This window comes from Arachis stenosperma, chromosome 3 (assembly GCF_014773155.1).
Source record: "Arachis stenosperma cultivar V10309 chromosome 3, arast.V10309.gnm1.PFL2, whole genome shotgun sequence".
Taxonomy (NCBI): Eukaryota; Viridiplantae; Streptophyta; class Magnoliopsida; order Fabales; family Fabaceae; genus Arachis; species Arachis stenosperma.
In genome coordinates this window covers 4689340-4702557 of record NC_080379.1, presented here as the reverse complement: position 1 = coordinate 4702557, position 13218 = coordinate 4689340, and positions in this window count along the sequence as shown.

Genomic DNA, 13218 nt, shown 5'->3' with positions numbered 1-13218 from the left:
ATATAGAATTGTTATTTTTTTTCTTAAACCTAGTGGGGGCAAGTGTCTCCCTCCTCTAATGCCTAGGTCCGTCCTTGACTAGGAATAAGTTTGGTCGGTAGAAATGAAAGGAGGGGGTATATTAAACAATTGTAATGTTTGATGCATAGTTGTAAAAAATCGATCAGACCAGTTTGATTGAAAAATTGATAAATTGAATTTTTAACCAATCAAATCCAGTTTAAAGTTTGTTTTTGGAAAAAAACTAGTAAGAATTAGTTAAACTGATAAAAATCGATAAAAAATTAGTCCAATCCAACCAGATCGTTTAAAAAAAAATTTTAAATTGATGAAGATGTAGTTTAAATCTAGATTCTTCTTATACTACATGCTCTCTTTATCACTAAATTATGTTATTCCTTGTTATTTTATATGCTAATTGTAAATTATATAATAAAATTGCACAATAATTTTTTATATTATTTTAATTTTATATTTACTTATATTTAAATAAATTATATTTTTATTATTTATAATTATTAATATAAATATTATTAAATATGTATAAATAAAAATATCAAGTATTTTTATTAATTATAATATAATTTTTTTTATAATTATATGATATTTATTAATATTATTTTTTAATAAATATATATAATATATAATAATAATATAATAAATATAAAAATATTTTAATATAAAAAATAAAATTAAAAAATCTTTATCATGCAAAAATACTAAAATTTTTTATGTTTATCTAATAATAATCGAATTATAACTTGTTAAATATAATTTGTTAAAATTTAATTATTTTTAAAATATTAATTAAAATATGTATTTTAAATTTTTTATTATTTTATATTTTTTATTCATAGAACCTAATTTTATCAATTTAACTAATGACTCATCGATTGAATTAATAAACTAATAATCTAACTGATTGTCACCTATTCAATTCTTATCATTATAGTTTGATGCATTTTGAACAAAAGAATAGTCCCATTTGCTTTATTTTTTGGTGGCTTTCTTTTGAAATCATTCAGGGTAATTAATTATACAAAAATAAATATAAAAATTTATGTACATTTGTTTTTATATAAAATTGTTAATTAATAATTATTAAATAATTTAATATATTTAATTAAATTATTATTTAACATATTTTAACTATTAATTTTATATATAAATAATTACATATGAGTATTCACCCAAAAAAAAAATATATCAACATAAAATACACATTCTTATCAATGTCATTCGCATGGCTCATCCAACTCCCTGATTCCATTTATTTTGTTAAGTTGCCTTTTTTTCACAACATAATTTACCTGTAACATTTGTTTTACACTTGTTGTATAAACGTATTTTTTATGATCAATTGTCTTAATAAAAAAAAATATTTTTTAACACATCTAAACACATTAAAATATGATTATTTTTTGTTAATCGATATGATTGAAATAAATTTAAAAATAACATGTACTATTAATTATTAATAAACAAAATTATTTAAAATATTTTATGCAATTAAAAATATAAAAAATTTAAAAAAATTAATGTATACTTTATTATATATATATATATATATATATATATATATATATATATATATATATATATATATATATATATATATATATATATATGTCGTTTTGTCTAATAAAAATTTAAAATTAACATGTTTATGTTATGTTTTTTAGTATTACTAGAAACTGAATAATAATTTTGAATTTTGACGTGAGATTTAAACATTTTGGGTAAAGGTTTTGATTTATTTATCGAAACAGTAATTTTTTTTTATGTCTTCATTTGAATAATGATAAAGATTTTTATAAGAGATTTCGATATTTAAGTTAGCGAGAATTTTAATAGATTTAGAATAAAATTAAATAAAAAAATATTTGAATGTTAAAATATTTATATAGTTTATAGATGAGATTTGGTCATTGCTTATGAGTGACCTTAGATGATCATGTGTGATATTTTTTAATAATAATAATCGAAGTAGTGGGAGAAACTTTTGCCTTACTCCCCAAATCAAGTTTAATTAAGGAATAATTTGGTGTGATTTTACTGGATTTAGAGGCGGGTAAAAGTCTCAAAAATATATCCAATCATTATTTTGGGTCGGGTCTGTGCCATGGTTTGAGCCATCCGAACTCGGTCCGGTGACACAGTCATCATACACAATTAATATTTTGTGTTATTAGTAATGGATGATAGCTATTCTTACGTGAAATTTAAGTATTGTAAACCTTAATATTTTGTTTTATTAGTTATTATAAGACTATAAGTTAATGTTTTATATTTAAAATGCATAAAATTTTAGACAAATGCATAATATTGTGTTATTTATATTGATTTAAATATTTGGTGTTATTAGACAATATTAGTATTGATTATGGATATATTTTAATTTTAGAGAAGAGTTGGTTCTTGTTGTATTTTTCTAAATGAATTTTACCATGTCAAATAATGGTTGGAGTTTTGAAATTTTGGATATTTTCACATGCTAGCTTATAAAAAAGTATCAAGGTAATGTAATGTTAACGGTTCGATTTTCACCCGATTTTTACCCAGTATAATCGTGACCCAAAAATATATAGGTTTCATCGGGTCTAAGGCCGGATTCGGGTCTAATAAACAGGCCTGGTGTATATTTCGGATCAAATCTGGGTCACATCAAACTTGGTTTCACCCGACCCATGCACACTCCTAGGTCTGATACTAGCGTAGAAACTCGTATCTTATTAAGCTCAAATAAGATGTTAGATAATTAAGCACAGAGTTTTATTTTAGGTATGCTGATGATAGTTTTAATCTTTTAAATTTAAAGAAAGCACAAAAAATTTCAAAATAAATATAGGTTAAATTCTTACTTTTGTGTGATACAAAAAAAGAGGATAAACAAGAATATAAGAATTCAAACGGAATAAAAAGATACATTGAGATGGAAATAGAAAAAAATAAAAGATAAATTAAAAATTGAATACAAAAAGAAACACTCTTCTTTCTATCTAATTTTTTGACACGGTAAGAAAGGAACTCTTCAACCTAACTTGTCTTACAAAATGAACATCACCCATACTATCCAGAATAATCATCTGAGTACTAGGGATAATAAACATCTCATGTCATGAAACCACTCATCCCAAAAATTCAAAAACCCAAAAAATTAAACTGATTTTGAGGTTCACTAAAGATCAAACTCTTGACCTTTTGGATCTAGAGTTCTAATACCATGTCATGATACCACTCATTCCAAAAGCTTCAACTGAGGGAAAAAGGTAACACTAATGGTTATATCTCTAATACTCTCTAAATCTCTATTGTACACATTGTACAAATATTCTATTGGCTCCTTATACTTTCTCTAGTTTGAAAATTGAATCGAAGAGTCTTCTCAACCTTCTACCCAACTTCCTGATGCAATAAAAGAGGAACTCACTTAATCTCACTTGTCCACATTATGATTTCATTACGAAACCAAAAAAAAAATTTCACATCTCTAATCTTTGAACGACGATTACCATAATTTATAAGATATTTATAACCTCTTATTAAGTTAAAATAAAAAAAAAATCATAAGTTTATAATATACCACTCAATTTAGTAATTAATTAAATAAAATCAAAATATATCAAACTAAATTAAATATTTTAAAAATATAAATTAATAATTTTTAAATAATACTTGATTTCTTTATATTACAAATATTTAAAATACGTATAACTTTATCTACAAATGATAAAGATATGAGTGTTATTAATAATATTTGGAGTGGGAATTAGCCTCCTTATGCATTGGAGTAGAACGAATATGCTTGGTTTGATATGAGTTTTTTTTTTTTAATTTAATTAGAGAGTTACTATTTTCGGTTGATTTTTAAATGAGTTTTCTACCCTAAATTTTCGTATGTGAATCACAATATCATTATTCATTAGATTTATGGTCTGAAGTTAGTTTTAGATAAAAATGCAATGTAATATCTTTTGGGGTGAATAAAAATGCATCACTAGTTTTTAGGTTGGAAAAGTGTACTACTGTGTATCATTTATCTTGAATTCTTGATCCATAAAATATTGTAGGCCTAATTCATAAGACATTTTTTATGTTTTTTGGTCATATTCGTATGAGACATTTTGTTGTTCAGACTTCGGTGTGTCATTATTTTGTATTGGATCCTCTTTTATGTTTTTGGTCTTGGTATTCGATGCTTCCAACTATTGTCGAATGATCCCAGATCTGGTCCAGCCTATGATCCCAGGTATTGACCCAAACCAAAATATTGTATAATGTTATAATGTTCCCAAAAACTCTACATTTTTTTTAGTTGTATTGATCAACTTCGACATTCGTACCCTCCATATACGCTAGGGGTGAGCATGGGTAGCGGGTACCTAATTACCCGTTCGAATCCGAACCAAATTAATTAAATTGGTTCTGGAACCAACGGATAATCGGCTCCAACCCGAACCAAACCGATAACATTTGTTAGTAATTGGTTCGAGTATCGGTTCTGGAAATGCGGAATCCAAACCAATCTGCGAACCCGATCATATATTAATTAAATAAAAAAATTAAAAATATATATGGCTTTTCTATTAGACAATAATTATTTACTATTAATATGTTTGGATTTTAATGAGTTTAGTTTTTAATGTATTTGGTATTTAATATGTTTGAATTATTTTTATTGATATTAGATGTTTATTGTACTTGTAGAATTTTTAAGATAAAAATTTAGTTTTTTTTATGAATTTCAAAGTCATCGGTACCCAATTACCCAAATCGAACCAATCCGTTCTTAATCGGTTTAGTTTGGTTCGGATACATATATAAAAAATTACAAATCCAAACCAAACCGAACCAATTACATTTTGATCGGTTCAGTTCTAATTTTACCATAAATTCGAACCAAACCGACCCGTGCTCACTCCTGGTACACGCATCGAAAGGCTTCTACCAGAGAAAATTTTCTAAAATAAATTAAAAAAATTATTTATTTCTCAACACAAATAATTTTATCTTTAATTTTTAGAATACGTTTTTTTTTTAATTTGAAGTAAGTTCACCCACTACATACGGCAAACATTCCCTGACACATAATATATATTTAGATGTATCTAATATTTTTTATTCACATCAACATTCACCTTTTCTTCTTTATATTTTTAGAGTATATATCCATTTTGGTCCTCAAATAATTTCAAACCAAACATTTTAGTCCCTAACTAAAATTAATTATTCGATTGGTCTCTAACAATTAATTCCGTCAGTCACTTAGATCCTTGACTCTGTCAACTCTAACGGAAGACAAAATGGTCCCTGAAAACTCTAACATGGGACAAAATGATTTCTGACAATTCTAACAAGGGACAAAATGATCCATAACCCATTTATTCGGAAACGACACTATTCTTCCCCAATTTTTATCATATCTCGCATAGCCCTAACATTCATACTCTCTTTCTTCACCTTCACAATCTTCTTTTCCATCTTTTCCTTCCTTCTCTTTAGCTCCAAGATTAAGCCATTGTGTAATTGTTGCACCTATCTCAACATGTCATGGATCACACACTTCCTAAATCATTGTGACTGGTACATCCACCTCCTCTGCACTTCACCCACCAAAAACATCCACTTCCACGCCTTTAATAACATCACCTCCAACCCCGACAACGTCCACGACATCCTCAAAATCAAGTTCCACAACTACTCAAAGGCCACACCTTTCTCCACTCTCCGGCAAGCAATATAGATTGTTGGACATTAGGGCATCATGAAAAGATTCTCCTTCGACATCATATACAAATTCTCATTTGAAATAGACACCGAGTGAATCATTTCTTTTTTTTTTTCAAAATCCAAGTTGGTAGACAGCTTCGACCTCGCATCTAAGCTATTACAACGAGCAATGTCGTCATTGTCACTCATATGTAAACTGAAGCGATTACTGAATATTAGTTCGGAGAAGAAGCTGAAGGAAGGGATTGGAGTGGTGGACAATGTGGTCATGGAGATGTTAGGGCAGAGGAGGAGGGAGATGGCAACGATAACGACAAATCTTAACAAATCAGACTTGCTGTCTGGATTCATGGGATCCATCAAAGACGATAACTAGTTGAGAGACATATGCATTAGTTTTCTGAGTATGAATTGGTTGATAACAAGTTGAGAATTTTTTTCTTGTGAACATTAAATTGATAGAGTGTGCATTGTGTAGTTTGAAGTTACAGTGTTAGACTGTTAATGTTATGCGAGATATATGGAAATTGGGAGAGAACAGTGTCGTTTTCGAATAGAGGAGATCATGGACCATTTTGTCTTTTGTTAGAGTTGTTAGGGACTATTTTGTTCTATGTTAGAATTAACGGAGTAAAGGACCTAAGTGATTAATGGAATTAACTGTTAGAGACCAATCAAGTAATTAATTTTAGTTAGGGACTAAAATGTCCAATCTAAAATTCTTTGAGAACCAAAATAGATATATACTCATATTTTTAATTAATATATTGCAATAGTAAATTGGCATGATGAAGTGTGTGATAAAATTTGACATTTTACAGCACATTTCTATCAGGCCATTAGATATTACTAATGACGGATCTTGAAAAAATTTTTTGAAGGACAAAATATTTTAACATAAAAATTATATAATAATATTTATATTAAAATAAAAATTATATAATTATTTTTAAATTTATTATTAATATGACAATAAATAAATAATTATATAGATAAAAAATTAATTTTACTACAATTAATTATAACATTAAAATTACAAAATCTAGTTGATAATAAGAATAAGATTTTAATTCATATAAATAAGTCAATAAAACTTTTAATTTGTAAAAATCTATTTAAATTTAAGTCTAAGATGTTATTGTAAAATAAATAATTACATAGAAGAAAGGAACTAATTTTACTACAACTAATTCCAACATTAAAATTGTAAAATTTTGCTAATAATGAGAATAATAAATGAAAATGAGATTTTAATATATATGAATAAATCAATAAATTTTTTAATTTGTGAAGGTCTATTGAAATCCAAATCCAAAATGTTAATATTTAAAATTAAAAATGATTGAATACATGTAGAAAATGAGAGTTAATCTCAAAATTTTAATGTAAAAGTGTGAAATTTAAACTAATAGAGCTACATTTATTTCTTTATCTTAATACTACTCATTCTTTTATAAAAATTTTTAGAGGCCATGATCTATTGTCTGAAATAAGCTTTGTCCTTAGACATTACACAATTACATGGGCACAATGGTAAGGCCGGTAGGGCCGAGTGGTTTTTCCATTATTTGGGAGGCTGGTATGAGATGTGGGATGTACGACTGAACCATATTCTATTCGTATACATTTGATCTTCGTCCATCCCAATGATATCTACGGTGGTACTTTCGGTGAACACATGTTCTATTATTTGATTAAGGAGATCAGGTTGACGCCATGGTTGTTCGTGTACCCGATGATCTGCTGATTAACTTTTCATCTCCTACCAAAGTTACATCAGTCAGAAGATGGCTACCTCTCTCAAGTGCGATCACGAGGAGATGGCATGGGAGGCGAAAAACCAGCAAAGGTCGTGGGGCCAAAGCATTATAGGAAATATAATAATGAGAAGTATAAAGGAGAAAAGTTGAATGTTGATATGAAAGAAAAGTAATTGGTGCATCTGGATATATATTGTAATAGTCCAGATCACTCGCTAGCACGATATTGTCCGCTTTGGCACACAAGGCCTCACGGTTTTGCCTTTGACGATAGAGATGATGGTCGAAGCCCCCTGCACTCACTCGTCAAAACGCGACATGCTAGGGAGAGGTATTCACACCCTTATAAGGCATGCTTCGTTAGGGGGCCCAGCGCCCTCGCTGGCACAGGCTACCCGCTAATACGATATTGTCTGCTTTGGCACATAAGGCCTCAAGGTTTTGTCTTTGACGATAGGGATGATGGCCGAAACCCCCCCACACTCACTCGTCAAAACGCGTCATGCTAGGGAGAGGTATCCACACCCTTATAAGGCATGTTTCGTTCTCCTCCCCAACCGATGTGGGACCTTACAATATCTGTAACAGCCCTGACCACCCGCTAGCACGATATTGTCCGCTTTGGCACGCAAAGCCTCACGGTTTTGCCTTTGACGATAGAGATGATAGCCGAAGCCCCCTACACTCACTCGTCAAAACGCGTCATGCTAGGGAGAGGTATCCGGGTTCTAACTCTGATACTATCTGTAACAGCCCAGACCACCCGCTAGCACGATATTATCCGCTTTGACACACAAAGCCTCACGGTTTTGCCTTTGACGATAGGGATGATAGTCGAAGCCCTCTACACTCACTCGTCAAAACGCATCATGTTAGGGAGAGGTATCCACACCCTTATAAAGCATGCTTCGTTCCCCTCCCCAACCGATGTGGGACCATACATATATTATGCACCAGAAAAATTTTGCTATTTGCATATGTAAACTTCATGAATTTCGCTATATAATTTTTTGGGTGAACTTTATATAATTAACGAAGTTTGCTGTTACAGTAAAAAAAAAATATATTTCTAAAATTAAAGATAAAATTATTTGTTTTAGAAAATAAATATTTTTTTAATTTATTTTTTTAAAAAAATTCCTTCTACTAGTAGCATACATATGTACCCTATTTTATTATTAGGGTATTAACCAAATAAAAAGAACCTTTTCATACACGGTGAGATTTTGAGACTAATGAAAAATATGTAAACATCACAAATTATATTTTCGGATTTAAATGTCAATGCAAATAATTGATTAAGAATTCTGTAAGTAGAGTGGATATGAGTTGTATGACAAAAAAAAAAAATCTAGACATTTTATTTTTGTCTGTTCTATATTTAAAGATGTTCTATTAAATTTTTAAAAAAATTAATAAATATATATTTTATTGACTATACTTAAATTTTTTTTTCTTTTTTTCTTCTTTTATAGTCGGTTTTGGTAGTAGTATTATACATAAATTTTTCTTAATTTATGAAAAAAATTTTAAAGTTAGAAGTGAAATTTAAATTCGAAATCTCTAGACAATGAAAAAAGATTATGTCATTTGAGTTATAGATCGTTAGTCTTAATTTATAAAACTTTAAACAAATTCTTTTTGAATATTAAATAATGTTCGACTCAAATTCTGCAGAGTGAATATTGACGTTTCTTATATTTTATGATAAATAATACTAATATTCCCATTAAGTTGGTTGATTATTTGTTCTTGGAGAGTATTTTTTTCTTTTTTCTTGTTATGTTTGAGTAAAAATTCGTTAGATATAATAATATATGTTAATAAGATTTTAAAATGTGTGTTATTAATCATTTAGCTGAAATTTAATTTACAAAAAAAAATGTACTTTTAACTACTCTGTGCTGTATATAATATTAAAAAAAAAACTGAGTTATTTTTTTTTTTCTTTTGGGTGTCTGTTGGAGTTAGTATAATTCATCTTTAGACTTTAAAGAGAGATAAAAGAAGATGGAAATTAAAAAACAATAGTATAAGGCATCAAATCAAATCACCACAGCCACTAAATAAAGAGATGCTTCCCATTCCACTTTTATTAATCACCCCTTTTGTTTTATTCCTCCTTCGTTTTTCACTTTGGAATACAGACAGATCCAGTTTCATTTCATAATTTTAATTTGGATTTATGCTAGAAAGCTCTATAATATTTTAGCTAGAATACCGATTTTACATTTAAAAAATGTTAATATTACGATATTATATATATTAATCTATTTCAAAAAAATATTAAATTAAATAATTTTATAATTATATTTTGTTAAAATTTATATTTTACATGTTTACTTTATTTTTTAATTTTATATAGAATATATATCGATTTTTTCCCTTTGATCTCAAATCACTTAATTTTGGGTCAAAAATGGCAATTATGTTTCTGGTCCTATCACTTCTCCTTAATTATATCCCCCCCCCCCCCCCCCCCCTCTCTCTCTCTCTTCTGTTTTGATTTCTTTTTCACTCAATTATTAACATTTTAATTTAGAATAATATTATATAACCGATAAATATTTTTATTTTTTGTCAATAATAATTTTAATTTATATTTATCTAAATTTTATACATAAAAATATATAATTTTTATATATATTTATCAAAATTTATATACATAATATTATTTACACATATATTTTTTATAATTTATGTACATAATTCAATAAAATTTATTTATTAAAGATAATTTAATATTTTTAATGATCAAATAATAGTAAAAATATTAAAAATTACTAACCGTGAAAGTTTCTCTTCAATTTATTCTCTGTCATGATATATCTTTATTCGCTTTTTATATTCCCCCCTTCTCTTCCCTCTTTATTTCTTGTACCTGCCTTTTTCTCTTTTTATTTTTTTTTCTGTGGCCAATAAAATTCAAGTAGAAAAATTCTCCTTTCTAATTATTTGGCATGATTCTCAATGAAAAGTAGCGTCATACAGCTCGTTCACATTGCAGGAAATCTAAAACATATCAAGCAAGAAAAAAAAATTGATGAAAACTAAGTGTGACAATGGGTAAGATAGGGTAGAGTTTGAATTTTATTTTAATTTTATTTGCGGGTTAAATTTTTTTTTTAAATTTTATCTTATGTTACTCACAGGTTGAGAATTTCTCAAATCTAACTCTACACACATCTTAAAGTTCTAAACTTTACTCTACTCTACTCGATTCAATCCGAAGAAAAATAAAAAATTTTTAAGTAAATATAAAATTCAACCATTTCAAATTTTATACATATTAATAAAATAAAAAATAAAATATTAAATTTAAATTAAAATTAAAAATAATAAAATTTCAAAAAAAATCTAACATAAAATTATAAATAATATGATCATCAACTAATTTAATAGTTATTTTAAATTTTTATAAGAAAAAATTTGTGAGTTTAATACTCACTTTTTTTACTACATACATAACTTATATATATATATATATATATATATATATATATAATATTAGGGATACGAATAGGATAGGATATTAGAGTAGAGTATACTCTAAATACGTATTTTATTATGTTCGCATACAAATTTATATTCTATTTTATCTTACTCACAGTAAATCAGATAGACAATTTTATTTAAATAAATTGGTCTAAATTAAATATCCATAAATAGAATATATATTGCCAGTTCTAACGAAAAGGGAGATTTATTTTGGTCTATTTCATTAGGCAAAGACACTACGAAGTTGATACGTGTGGATGAATTGATGATCTAATAATGTTAACTGTTATTCTGTTAAGGATAGTAAATATATTTGTCACAACCTAATTGTAGTAGTAGATAGAATAAGAATGCTGCACGTTTTACGCGTGGGAATGTCATGTGAATTTAATATTTAATTAATTTCTCTCTATATAAGAATAATATATAAGCAGGGTTTTTTAATAAATAAAATAAATATATTATTTATTATGAATGTATATGAAAGAATTTTAAATATACTAAGTATATTGATGTTCTAATAATTTTATGAAAAAATTTTATTTTTTTTGAAAAATGTTAAAATGATATTTTTATTTTTTTATTTATAAAATATACATTTTTTGTACTTTATAATTTTTTAAAATTTTTTTCTTTAATTTATTTTAAATTTTTTTGTTAATTAATATTAACTTTATTATTTTTCAAAAAAAATAAATAAATTATTGTTTACAAAAAAATTCTTTAGCACAAATTTTATTTTTTTGTTATTAATTTTTCTTACCAAAATACTCTTTAATAAATTTATTTTATTAATTAAATTGTATTTTTACTAAAACATTTTTAAAAAATTTAATAATTAAATTTTTTTAAAAATATTCTTCAATAATTTTTTAATTATTAAATTGTGATTTTACCAAAATTTTTGTTAACAATTATAGTTATATTTTATTATTAATTTTTTGATATTAATATATATTATTTTAACATTAAATAAAAAATATAGTACAAATTTTTTTTCCAAAAATACATACATTGGTAAATAATATATTTATTTTATCTATTTTAAAAATTCAGAATAAGCATTTTTTTTGGTAGAAGAAAAAAAAACAGGGTCATGTTTTTTATGTATGTTTCAATGTGATGGCATGTGCACCTGCCTATGGTATGGAGTAATATATATATGGCATGCTAAACTTCAATTCATTGGTTTCATGCATGGTTAAGGTATCTTGGTACTTGCTGCTATTCCTTTTCCTGAGGTTATTACTTATTAGTCCTTTCTCCAATGAATGGCAGTGTAATGCAAGTTCCAATCTCTAACTAGGTAAATTATTGATAGGAGAGTTTATACAATAGATTAAGAAAAAAGAACTGAAATTGTGATGGTGGTACCATAAACAATTAATGTGTGAAAGTTGTTCATGCTAAGCAATCGGCATCATAGATACACGTGTGTTCTGTGATTAAAGTAAAGAGCTGTTAACATATGCTTTAAAGACATTAATTAAGATTATTATTTCAAAAATATTTATTAGAAAATATTGAAAAATAATAATTAAAAATACTATATATGTACAAAAATTTGACTATTAAATTAGAGAATATGTACTTATTTTTTATATATATTTTATATTTTAACATATATTTATATAGATAGTTAATTGATAATTAATTTTTTTAATACATATAGTACAATTGAACAAAAAAAATCCAATTTTTACTATTTTCAATAGTTTTTTATAAAATCTTAAAATGGATAATATTGAAAATTAGAACATAAATTATTTTAGAATTTAAAATTTTACATTTTGTTATGGCCCGGCCCAAGGTCCACACGGGTCGACCTGGCCCAAGTTCTACCCGACCCGGATGCCTGCACTCCGACCGACCCGGACACGCGTCCTGTACGGCTCACACACGGCCGCATGGCAGCGTCCTTGGAGAATTGGGCCTGACCTCACGTGGGGCCCATTACTGACATGTATAAAAGGGGAAGATTGGCTCTTCCCCCGAGGTACGTCACATTCTCTCACTTATCACTCTGCCCGCCTGCACATTACTGACTTGAGCGTCGGAGTGTCTTTGCAGGTGGCACCCCCTTCAGCATCTCTCCAAGACAAGTGCTCGGCTATCCGGTAACCCTCCTACAGTGTGACCCAGATTAAGACGTCCTCACCCCTTCACTTATCCACCCGATCTGTCAGGAACCCGACAACGAACATTGGCGCCGTCTGTGGGGAACGTCTAA